Source organism: Lissotriton helveticus, chromosome 7 (genome assembly GCF_964261635.1).
Source record: "Lissotriton helveticus chromosome 7, aLisHel1.1, whole genome shotgun sequence".
Classification (NCBI taxonomy): Eukaryota; Metazoa; Chordata; class Amphibia; order Caudata; family Salamandridae; genus Lissotriton; species Lissotriton helveticus.
The window spans coordinates 540179700-540192729 of record NC_136068.1 but is presented as its reverse complement, the minus strand read 5'-3'; the positions used below and the strand labels follow the sequence as shown (position 1 = coordinate 540192729).

The window sequence follows — 13030 nt, the reverse complement described above, 5'->3', positions numbered from 1 at the left end:
CCAGCTACCACCGTCTCAAGCACTATCAGGATTCAGAGCCAGAACTAGATTACAGGAGATTGGGGTAGGGCTCCTGGACCTCCAATGAATACCCTCCTTCCTTAGGGAGCGTTACACAAGAGGAAACATTGGTTTCTCGTTGTCTGTTGTTAAATTGGGAGTACCTCAGGACTCTTCTTTGAGCCCCACACTGTTTATTATCTCTGTAACTCCTCTCGCAAAACTCATAGGAGGAGATGGAGCGCGAGGCGTCAGACGGAGCGCGAGGCGTCAGAAGCCGCGCGAGGCGTCACAAGCAGCGTGAGCTATAGTGAGAGTTCTTCTCCTTCCGCTGCAGACCCTCCTCAGTCGCCCTCCCACCGCCAAGTCTGCCAGCAGTCTACTGGCGCAGAGACCAAAAGACAGCCAGGGAAACAAAGTGCAAAACGGAGCCATGAATCCCAAGGATTCTTTGCATGATGACGACTATGAGCCTTATTTGAACCCCCAAGCTAGACAGAACAATGCATACACTACCATGTCGGATTCCTATCTGCCATGTTACTACAGCCCATCCATTGGCTTCTCCTATTCGCTGAGTGAAGCTGCTGCCTGGTCTACAGGCGGGGACCCACCAATGTCCTACTTAACATCCTACGGACAGTTCAGCAACGGGGAGCCACATTTCCTCTCAGATGCCATGTTTGGACAGCCTGGAACCCTGAGCAATACTCCTTTCCTTGGCAAGCATTGTCTTCAACTTTTTCCCCAGTGGAATTGACTTTTCGGCCTGGGGAACTAACAGCTCTCAGGGTCAATCAACTCAAAATTCTGGGTATAGCATCAACTATGCTTATGCACCGAGCTACCTTGGTGGTGCCATGATTGCCGGTAAGCATGGGCGTAAAATCCGCTCCGCTCGCGGATTTTTCGGATTTTCGGCAAATCCGCAATCCGCGAACGCTCGCGAATTTGTCGAAAATCCGTGAATCCGCTCGCGGCGGATTTTTTGCTTGGTTGCGGCGCGCGGCGTGGTGCACGGCGTTCACTTTCCGTCATTTTAGCGTTTGCCGAGTTGTTTTTCTTTGCGAGTGACGCGCCATTTTAGATCTTGCTGCGTGTTCCCGCGGGAGTTTGTCGCCCGCGAATACGTACTCGCGGCTTGCCACCTTGCACAGCACACCTCGCGAGAGTTCGCAATTGCGAACATGTAGTTGCGGCGGAAAGGAACAATCTCGCACTTGCGAAATAGAGATTTTGCAATTTCGCACAAGAAAATCACCAGCAAACAGGATAAACCTTCAGAAAATTATGATTTTTATCAGAATCACTCCTCAGGTTGACATTTGCATGGCCTTTTTTTTTGCAAGGAGTCCATTTTGGGGGGGGGGGGAGGAAGGAAGTGCCCCACAGTCTCCAACTTCCTGTTCCTGTCCAGCAGGCTCCTCCCAGTGCTTTGTCCATCTCCTGGTCACTTTCATTTGGATCTGGAGCTGGAAGGATTACTTTTTGTGGGTGCTGCTGGATATTTGGATTTGAGGCCTTTTTGACTGTCTTTGGATCACTTTTGGATTAGAAATCAACTTTCACAAGTAAGTTTGTTTGGGGCATTACAGTTGCTGCAAGTACAATTTTGGAACTTTTTCAGAAAATTAAATAAATTATATTGTGGGTAGCCACAGTATCCAGTAGGACCAGGGTTGGTTATGGGTGCATGATACAACTGTTTTGTTGAATTTAAACACCATTGAGGCCATGGATGGGCTGGGATTGTGCAGATTTTATTGTTTTTTGTCGTTTTTTTGGGCCTGCTGGTGTGGCCCTTTGCCCAGGGGTGGTGAGTGTTGCATGGGCCTAGTCTTTCTGTGGGGTGTCTTCTTGAATTTAAACATAATTGAGGCCATGGATGGGCTGGGATTGTGCTTATTTTATTGTTTTTTGTCGTTTTTGGGGGGCTGCTGGTGTGGCCTTTTGCTTGCCCAGGGGTGGTGGTGGTGCATGGACTGAGTGTGCCTGTGGTGTTGTCTCACTCTCTTTGATGTAAACATCATGGATGGCATTGGATTGTGGTGATTTCTGGCTGTTTTTCTGTTTTTTGGGGGTGTACTGTTGATGTGGTCTGGCCATGTGGGTGGTGGTGGTGGCCATCTTGAGTGCTGGCTGGTACAGGCAACATGTGCTTGGGGTGTAAGGGGGCCATTTTGAGGAGAGGCAGTGTCTGAGGCCTGCACTTATTTTGCCTACTTTTCATCCCTTATGCCCAGGGGTAGTGAGTGTTGCATGGGCCTAGTGTTTCTGAGGGGTGTCTTCTTGAATTTAAACACCATTGAGGCCATGGATGGGCTGGGATTGTGCAGATTTTATTGTTTTTTGTCGTTTTTTTGGGCCTGCTGGTGTGGCCCTTTGCCCAGGGGTGGTGAGTGTTGCATGGGCCTAGTCTTTCTGTGGGGTGTCTTCTTGAATTTAAACACCATTGAGGCCATGGATGGGCTGGGATTGTGCAGATTTTATTGTTTTTTTTCGTTTTTTTGGGCCTGCTGGTGTGGCCCTTTGCCCAGGGGTGGTGAGTGTTGCATGGGCCTAGTCTTTCTGTGGGGTGTCTTCTTGAATTTAAACATAATTGAGGCCATGGATGGGCTGGGATTGTGCTTATTTTATTGTTTTTTGTCGTTTTTGGGGGGCTGCTGGTGTGGCCTTTTGCTTGCCCAGGGGTGGTGGTGGTGCATGGACTGAGTGTGCCTGTGGTGTTGTCTCACTCTCTTTGATGTAAACATCATGGATGGCATTGGATTGTGGTGATTTCTGGCTGTTTTTCTGTTTTTTGGGGGTGTACTGTTGATGTGGACTGGCCATGTGGGTGGTGGTGGTGGCCATCTTGAGTGCTGGCTGGTACAGGCAACATGTGCTTGGGGTGTAAGGGGGCCATTTTGAGGAGAGGCAGTGTCTGAGGCCTGCACTTATTTTGCCTACTTTTCATCCCTTATGCCCAGGGGTAGTGAGTGTTGCATGGGCCTAGTGTTTCTGAGGGGTGTCTTCTTGAATTTAAACACCATTGAGGCCATGGATGGGCTGGGATTGTGCAGATTTTATTGTTTTTTGTCGTTTTTTTGGGCCTGCTGGTGTGGCCCTTTGCCCAGGGGTGGTGAGTGTTGCATGGGCCTAGTCTTTCTGTGGGGTGTCTTCTTGAATTTAAACACCATTGAGGCCATGGATGGGCTGGGATTGTGCAGATTTTATTGTTTTTTGTCGTTTTTTTGGGCCTGCTGGTGTGGCCCTTTGCCCAGGGGTGGTGAGTGTTGCATGGGCCTAGTCTTTCTGTGGGGTGTCTTCTTGAATTTAAACACCATTGAGGCCATGGATGGGCTGGGATTGTGCAGATTTTATTGTTTTTTGTCGTTTTTTTGGGCCTGCTGGTGTGGCCCTTTGCCCAGGGGTGGTGAGTGTTGCATGGGCCTAGTCTTTCTGTGGGGTGTCTTCTTGAATTTAAACATAATTGAGGCCATGGATGGGCTGGGATTGTGCTTATTTTATTGTTTTTTGTCGTTTTTGGGGGGCTGCTGGTGTGGCCTTTTGCTTGCCCAGGGGTGGTGGTGGTGCATGGACTGAGTGTGCCTGTGGTGTTGTCTCACTCTTTTTGATGTAAACATCATGGATGGCATTGGATTGTGGTGATTTCTGGCAGTTTTTCTGTTTTTTGGGGGTGTACTGTTGATGTGGACTGGCCATGTGGGTGGTGGTGGTGGCCATCTTGAGTGCTGGCTGGTACAGGCAACATGTGCTTGGGGTGTAAGGGGGCCATTTTGAGGAGAGGCAGTGTCTGAGGCCTGCACTTATTTTGCCTACTTTTCATCCCTTATGCCCAGGGGTAGAGAGTGTTGCATGGGCCTAGTGTTTCTGAGGGGTGTCTTCTTGAATTTAAACACCATTGAGGTCATGGATGGACTGGGAATGTGCAGATTTTATTGGTTTTTGTCGTTTTTTTGGGCCTGCTGGTGTGGCCCTTTGCCCAGGGGTGGTGAGTGTTGCATGGGCCTAGTCTTTCTGTGGGGTGTCTTCTTGAATTTAAACACCATTGAGGCCATGGATGGGCTGGGATTGTGCAGATTTTATTGTTTTTTGTCGTTTTTTTGGGCCTGCTGGTGTGGCCCTTTGCCCAGGGGTGGTGAGTGTTGCATGGGCCTAGTCTTTCTGTGGGGTGTCTTCTTGAATTTAAACACCATTGAGGCCATGGATGGGCTGGGATTGTGCAGATTTTATTGTTTTTTGTCGTTTTTTTGGGCCTGCTGGTGTGGCCCTTTGCCCAGGGGTGGTGAGTGTTGCATGGGCCTAGTCTTTCTGTGGGGTGTCTTCTTGAATTTAAACATAATTGAGGCCATGGATGGGCTGGGATTGTGCTTATTTTATTGTTTTTTGTCGTTTTTGGGGGGCTGCTGGTGTGGCCTTTTGCTTGCCCAGGGGTGGTGGTGGTGCATGGACTGAGTGTGCCTGTGGTGTTGTCTCACTCTCTTTGATGTAAACATCATGGATGGCATTGGATTGTGGTGATTTCTGGCTGTTTTTCTGTTTCTTGGGGGTGTACTGTTGATGTGGACTGGCCATGTGGGTGGTGGTGGTGGCCATCTTGAGTGCTGGCTGGTACAGGCAGCAACATGTGCTTGGGGTGTAAGGGGGCCATTTTGAGGAGAGGCAGTGTCTGAGGCCTGCACTTATTTTGCCTACTTTTCATCCCTTATGCCCAGGGGTAGTGAGTGTTGCATACTTGCATGTCCCTAGTCTTTCTGTGGGGTGTCTTCAATGTAAACATCATGGATGGCATGGGATTGTGCTCATTTTTCTGTGTTTTGTCGATTTTTTGGGGTGTATAACTGAACTGATGTTCCTCTGTCTTCCATTGCTTTTAGGTGCACAAGAAGACTCAATAGAACCACCAGTGCCAGGAAGAAGTCCTGCAGCAGTGTGTGCAGCATAACGTCACGCGACGTCACGTCTGGACACAGAACCCTCTGCAACTCGTGCAACTGCTGCCTGCTGACCTGCTCTGAAGAAGATGGCCCCAAAAAAAGTAACCCGTAGCTCCTCTAGCAAGAAAGGTGCCAGTAAGGAGCAGAAGAAGCAAGTTACCAAGGACACTGGTGTGCCGCCCGCCCCTTTTTTTGTGAGTAAAAAAAAAAGTATGCCTGCAGCAGCTGCAGCGGGATCTGCTGGGGACCAAGCTGGCAGCAGCACCCCCGCTCCATTGGGCTCAGTGCCACCACCACCACCACGCCAACTTAAGTCCAAGCCCTTGAGTGCTGCAGAGGCAGCCAGTATACTTCTTCAATCACCATCGACCAGTGATGTTGGCTCATCGCAAGAAAGCAGCAGCAATGTCCCTCAATCAACACAGGTTGTTGTAGCTCATCTGACGAGTGTTGAACAACCACAGCGGCAACAACAATCACATGTGCAAGTACAAGCCCAAGTACATGTGGAAGGAGAGGCAGCGCAAGGAGATGCGCATGCAGAGGTGCATGGAGGGTCACAACAAGTGCCCACAATAGTTGTTCCTCCCGAAGTAGGGGCACATCAGGAAATCGACAATCAAGGCGAGGTATCATTTGAGGAAGCCACTCCTCCTGATGATCCTTCATTGTCTTCCACAACCCTAGCAAGGAAGAGATCAAGGGTGGTGTCTACATCCTCTTCAAGCACACCTCCTTCTGATGATACGGATCAAACTTGGGAACCAGCACCACAGCCGTCTGAGAGTGAGGCACACCATGATCCAACAAAGGTACTTAAGCGTAAAAGGAAGCTCGTCCAAAGTCTCAGACTTATGGAGTGTGATGAGGCTCAACAAGAAGTGGCGGATACTGCTGCTGATGAAGACTCTGCCAACGACGACCCAGTCATCATAAAGGTCACTGCAGCCCCAGCGGGCATGCAGCAAACAGACATTTTGACCCTAGCCCGAAGAGCTGCTGCGCGTGATGATGATGATGATGATGTTGTCGATGAGGAGGCAGTGGAAACACCACAATCATTGGAGTTAAGTAGTACACCAACTCGTCCCGCTTCCATATTTCTTTCTGGCAAGAAGAGACCTGCGTCAACCTCGACCTTAATTAGTGGCGGTGAAAGTGGAAAACGTACAAAAGTTGGCCAATCCAGATCCTCCACTTCATCTGGCATTAGCTTCATGACCACCACCACCACCAGTATCGCCGCCTCCTCCAGGTCCCACAGACACTTCAAGTCCCCAGTTTGGGACTTCTTTACTGTTTGTCCCAAAAATCCAAGGTTTGCCATTTGTACCCTTTGTAAGCTTGCAGTTAGTCGTGGTAAGCCAGGTAGCAACTATGGTACCGGCGGCCAGAGTGGTCATCTTGACAGAAAGCACGGTGTCCAATGGTTTGCGCACCTAGCTGCGATCAAGAAAGGCCAAAATCAAGGAAACGTTGATGTTTCATCTGATGTTGACGAGCAGGAAGAAGACGTGTCAAACACTTCCCTTACACCCAGTACCCCTCTCAGCAGCACACCCAATGTGAGGCACACTAAGAGTGTTGGAGCGAGTGAGACACCAACGCACAAAAGTTCACCAGCGAGCAAAATTGGGTCAACGAAGTCATTATCAGCCCGTAAATGCTTGGTCCAGGCCAACATTAGAACAATGCTTACTTCAGACGTGCCATATGAACGCAACCACCCACTGACGCGTCTGTATAACACTAAGCTGGCTAAAATGCTAGCTGTGGACCTTCTACCTTTTTCTTTTGTAGAAGCGGTAGGTTTTCTTGAATTAGTTGCAACGCTCTGCCCTAAATGGAAGGTTCCGAGCCGGTTCTATTTTGCCAGAGTTGCGGTTCCAGCACTACATGAAGATGTGCTGCAGGCGATTGGGGCAGCTTTGCAGAAGAGTGCTGTTCACACAATACATCTGACAACAGACATGTGGACCAGTGGCCCAGGCGATGATTACATGTGCATCACTGCACACTGGGTCTCTTTTTCAGGTGTTATAGCAAAGCTAAACGCAGGTGTTGACCCGGACCAAGTTTTCAAAGCTGCTCGGAAACATGCAACACTAGCCATGTTTGCCTTGGAGAAAAGTCACACAGCAGAAAACCTTTTGGAAGAGTTTGACAAAAAGGTGTTGTCAATGCTATCCCCCCTAAAACGCAAGATTGGTTATGTTTCCACGGATAATGGCGCCAATGTAGTTAAGGCCATGTCACAGGGTCACCATGTTAGAGTGCCGTGTTTGGCGCACTGTATCAACCTGGTAGTTCAAAAATTCTTGAGTGATAAAGAGAGTCCAGCGTTCGAGGTAATGGCCACCTGCCGCAAAATGTGCAACCATTTCAGCCATTCTTTTAAGGCCCGGAAGCATCTGCGGAGACTGCTACTTCAACGTGGAATGCCAGTGAAAGCACTCATCCAGGAGGTGGCAACACGTTGGAACTCAACCTTCTACATGCTTGAGCGTCTGCATGAGCAGTATACGGTACTCGATCACTATTTCTTGACAGAGGCTACATCTCAGAAGGAGGACCTGCGGATGAGTAAGGCGCAATGGGCCATAGTTAAAAGCCTGACAGACATGCTTCGTCCTTTTGAGTTCTTCACGCGTGCAGTCAGCCAGGAGGACTGTAATTTGGGAAAAGCTATCCCATTGTTGTGCATACTGGAGCACCAACTGATGGCGGTTTCTTCTGAGTTTGAAAAAGATGAAAAAAAAAAAAACCATTTCATTTTGTCTGAGAAATTATTACATCGCCTACGTGGTGATGAACGTCTTAAAAACATCAACTCAGATCAGCATTACATTTGTGCTACTATTCTGGATCCACGCTACAAAAAGGCGCTGGCAGACAACGCATTCTTTCCTTTCGCTGATGCAGATGTTCAAAAGTACAAACATTGGTTAGCCTGGTCAGCCAAGAGGTTTGAAAAAGAACGGCAGGTTATTGAAGGAGAAGCCAGTACATCAGCATCAGCATCAGCAGGCCATCCGCAGTCACAAGAATCCACTTCTGCACCTGTGGCTGGGGCACAAGTGACCTCTCAGCCGTTAAAGACACCGGCAACTGGATCATCTGCACCACACACAATGACAACACTAACAGTGGCTGGGGAGGAGGATTGGCTAAGTTTGATGGGGTATGGTTCTCTAAAAAATGTCACAGGCACAGCAAAAAGTAAGCAAAGTGGAGGAACAGTTGATGACCTTGAGTCGATGGTGCAGGACTATCTGAATGACTCAACAGTGGTCTTTCTTAATGAGGAGCCATTGCAGTATTGGCATGGCAAAAAACAATTGTGGCCACAGCTCTACAACCTGGCTATAAACTATTTGTCTTGCCCACTCGCAAGTGTGTCTTCTGAACGTGTTTTCAGTGCTGCTGGTGGCATTGTAACTGCCAAACGGAGCCGCCTATCGCCCAAAAATGTGGAGCGGCTGACAATGATCAAGATGAATCAGCACCTCATACCACCAGATTACAAAGTGCGAGAAAGCACGCCACATGAAGACGATGAGGACAGCAACGTAGATGAGGGGATTTTTTCTCTGTTCGGTGCCACTGACCTCATCCAGCCTGAATTCGCAGAGTATGATGACGAAATCTTGTTCTTATTCCCTGACACCGAGCCCTGAAAATGAGACAATCAATCAAGAACTTTCTTTTTCGTCCTTATTCACTTTTATTCCTGTGTGCTTTGTGTCTCTCTTTCTTTGTTTTGCACAGTTAATTTAATTCAAACTTTAATCACCTAATCCCAAAAAGAAGACCATCATCAGAACTGTCTTCACTTGTTTGCTTATTGATTTGAAGGTGCCGCAGTCTACATTCCTCAGGTTCACAAGTTCTGAAGAACATGCTCCTCTATCCTCCTCCTCCAGACTGCGATTTCCCTCCAAGCAGAGTGCTGGATTACGCACAATGAAGAAAGACTCAGCACTTGTGGGGGTGTTGTACTTCTTTGCGGGTGAGTTGACGGTTTTGGGCCCATTGCTGTGAAGCTCTAATAATGGACAAAAGTGTTTTGGACCAAATATGAGGTGGAAATTTCTTGCCGTTTTTGCTGACTTGCTTGCCTTTGAGGTGCTCTTTGGCGGGGTTCCGGGGGTTTGTGTGTAATTTTTGGTGTCTGTCGAAGCACTGCTGCGACAGTCTAATCTTGATTGCATTTGCTTTTCAGGAAATCCGTGGTGGAAAACAGGAGTTATGATGATTGATGATGACCTAGCTGCACAGCGCGTTACTTTGGACCGAAGGCCGAGAGATATTGTAAGTATGAGATTTAGCTTTTTCGCTGTTTGGGGGTGTTGTCGGGTGTTTTTTTGCGGGTGGGTTGGCGCCGGCGGGTCTTGCCTGGGGCATTCCTGGGAAGGTCTAATACCGGATACAAGTGTTTTGGACAAAATCCATAAGGAACAGCCTTTTTTTTGCCATTTCTTCAGACATCTTGCTCAATGTAGCGTTTTGGGGGGCTTCCTGCTGTTCGTGGGTGGGTTGCGGCCGGGGTCTCTGTCGAAGCACTGCTGCGACAGTCTAATCTTGATTGCATTTGCTTTTCAGGAAATCCGTGGTGGAAAACAGGAGTTATGATGATTGATGATGATGATGACGACCTAGCTGCACAGCGCCGCGTTTGGACCGAAGGCCGAGAGACATTGTAAGTATGAGATTTAGCTTTTTCGCTGTTTGGTGGTGTTGTGTCGGGTGTTTTTTTGCGGGTGGGTTGGCGGGTCTTGCCTGGGGCATTCCTGGGAAGGTCTAATACCGGCTAGAAGTTAGTTGGACAAAATCCATAAGGAAACACCAGTTTTGGCACTTTGTAAGTTAGGGTTCGTTAGGGTTAGCCCTAGCAGCAGGATTGCATGTGTTTAGGGGGGTTCTATTGCAACGCGGTTCTGTTGTTGTAGAGCACTGTTGGAGCGATGCTGGCTATGGATACTTTTGCTTGCAGGCAAGTGGTTTGAATACAATCCACGGTCTGTATTTGGGTCTACTGTTACTTTCAAAGTACGTTTTGTAACCATTTTTCTGCTAGGCATCATCAAAGTGTGACTTTTTGAACCACACAGCGTACATACCTTTTATTTATTTATCAGTGGTATTGTAATAGCACTTCCTGTTTTCCGTTCAATAATTACAGGCCGGGCTTCAGTCAACATCCGCCAGGCAGGCAGTGGACAGGGTGTCTCTTCTGTCAGTGGTCACCACCACATTGATGGACGAAGCGTCAGCTGGAATGGAGGAGTGCCGCCAATAAGAGGAATTGTTTGCTGCATGCAACTTACTTACCAATTTCAACAGGACAACTCCAACAACATACGCAATACAGATACAGTATCCATTGTTGTCTTTTATTCTATGAGTGTGACTGCATGTGCTTACCTTTACTTTGTAACCAAAGATTGTCTGTAAACTCTGTATCTTCAATTATTGTTTGTCCATGCTCTGCTTTTTTTTTCTTCTCTCAACAAAACCTACCCAAAAAGAAACCCCCATTCCCATCCATTTTACAAACCCTAACCCTCTTCCCCCGGGCTGTGTTGTTTTGCTTGATGTCTGACTAAAATGACATCAATAATTCCACACACTTGCTGGGGAGGATAAGGTGATAGCAGCAACAGGCTGGTGAAGGAATACGAGGATATCTTCTAGACTTACTCAGCTTCAGTACTATATCTTCTAGTAGTAGTAGCCAATGTCAAATAAATTCAACGCAAGTACTAGTTATACTTGCAATACTTTACCATTTGTTAGGCTACATTATGGCACTGTTCTAGTGTACTGTCACCTGCTATTTTCTCGATCGTACCGTAACCGTTGTAATGCTACAGTAAGGAGTACAAACAAGGTTTTGTTTTCTTTTTTTCCATAGGCATGCAACTGCCACTGTGTCACACCACTAGTAACACCGCAATGAGGAAATGTCACCCGCCCAGGAATGACAACGTTAATCCCCATTTCACCTGGAGCCAGCCCTGGGCCTAGCCCTAATTTCTAACACAAATTACAGGTAAGATAAGCGTTTGGTGGGAGGTAGTATAATGGAGTATTATTTCGGAGTAGACAAGAGTTTGACGGTTGTACTACTAAAGTCCTACGACTGTTCAGGAAAACAAAGTTACTGTTACACCCCCGCCCCCCACCCACCAGACTGAAAAGCAGTAAAAAACAGGTATGGTCAGATAAAGTAGTTGAAAAATATATTTATTTATCCCTAACAAAATAATCTCCCTCACCCACCCTAACCCCAACGATTGTCTCTGAAACGTCCCAAAACGATCCCAACTCCCAAATCCCACCCCCCAAAAGTCTATAAAAAAAGGGCAAGGGACACTCCACTACTGGAGGGTGCTGGTGCTGGTGCATGATGCGGCATGGGCATCATACTCCTTGCGGAGGGTGGCAAGCTCGGAGCGGAGGCCCTTAACCAAGGTCTTATACCTCAGGACCTCCTGCTCCAGGTTGGACATGCGGACTCGTAGGCGGTGTTGGCGTTCCTTGCAGCTCCTGTGGGGGGCAGCTGGTGTTTCGGGTGCTTGGCGGTGGCGGTCGGCTTTCTTAGCCCGGCTCGGTCCCGCTGGTTTAGTCACGGAGGAGGATGCAGTCGAAGATGTTGCCCCGCTCGACTGCGTGTCCTCCTCCTCCTCCAGGGCCACCAGCCGCCGATACTCGGCGACTGTGGCCTCCAGCCTCCGTTGCCGGGCCAATCTAGCCTGCTCCCTCCTTGTTGTTGATTTGGAAGAAGGAGCAACTATATGAAGAAAGAAAGACATAGTCTGTAACCAATGCTCCTTATTAATAACACAAAGTGATTGAGCCGAAAGTTGGGTCACAGAGTACAAGTAGCAAATTGAAAGCACAGTACATAACTATTGAGGACAGTATCTATGTAACCCTCCCACTTCTGCATCCTTGCTCTAACAGTAGTGGTAGTTTAATGAACTAATTCTACGACCACTATGGACTTCCATTACAGTCGACTATGACAGTACACCAGTCTTATTCTTCTTCTTCTCTCTTGTTTAGGGAAATGGGTACGTTATCTTATGCAAGCCGGCAGAATGACATGGACACAGCACAGTGAAGTTGCACCCGAGAAAAAAAGTTGCACACCATGATGATGGAGACAGACTTGCGTTACTGTACCGGTCCAGTACATGCAGGTGGTGAAGCTATTACTTTTCTATTACGGGTGGCACTGAGAATACTCTGTTACAAGGGCTACTGCTTAATTAATTTACCTTTCACCCTACAGTGCAAATGAGTACTAGAAAAGGAAACTGAAGAAGCTAACTAATTTGATTATCTATCACTTCACATGGGACGTATTTAATGACAGATGAGATGACTTTAGGTGCTTTGCTTAATATTGAGTGAACACAGTGATACACCCACACATGAATGACGTACTACAAGTAAACTAAAGTTATTAAGAGAGGTACGGAGTGTCCACCGTAATAACCAGATATATGCTGTGAATGCAAACGCAATACAAAGTACTGCTACTATTCATGGTAGTATTGGACACATTTACAATTTCTTTTCCTTGCCTTCCCTGCACTGGGACGGACGTGCGGGTGCGGTGGTACATGCTCTTCAAGGTAACACTTACTTCACCTGGCGACCATCTACTCTCTCTAGATACACATTTGCTATGTAAGAGTCAGAGAATACCATGCTCCAGGCATCCATTCATTCAAAGTATACGCACACATACAGTTTCTGTTTCACCCACCCAGGCTGCTGTCCTTCCACCCATCCTTGCTTCATCATTGACCCAGCCATGCACCATACCATATTCTTTCCTTCCCAGCCACCTCTGGGTCCAAGCAAACACATATCGTTCTTCTTTGCCAGCCATCATACAAGTTCGCGTCCCACTTACTTACACCCTTCTTTCGCTTTTCGTTCATCCCATCCATCACGTTCGTCTAAGAACTTATTGGGATTCTTCTCACCAAAAACTTCACAGCTAAGTCGAAGTACATTTCGAGGAGGCTACTACCTGGTTGATTTGTAATTGTAATACACCCGTGCAGAAAGCACAC

General features: G+C 47.7%; 1 pseudogene; it reads left to right on the top strand.

Moving 5' to 3' along the window:
• Positions 1-394: 394 nt before the first annotated feature.
• LOC144769156 (YTH domain-containing family protein 2-like) overlaps positions 395-13030 on the top strand; it is a 49330-nt pseudogene continuing 36694 nt past the window's right edge.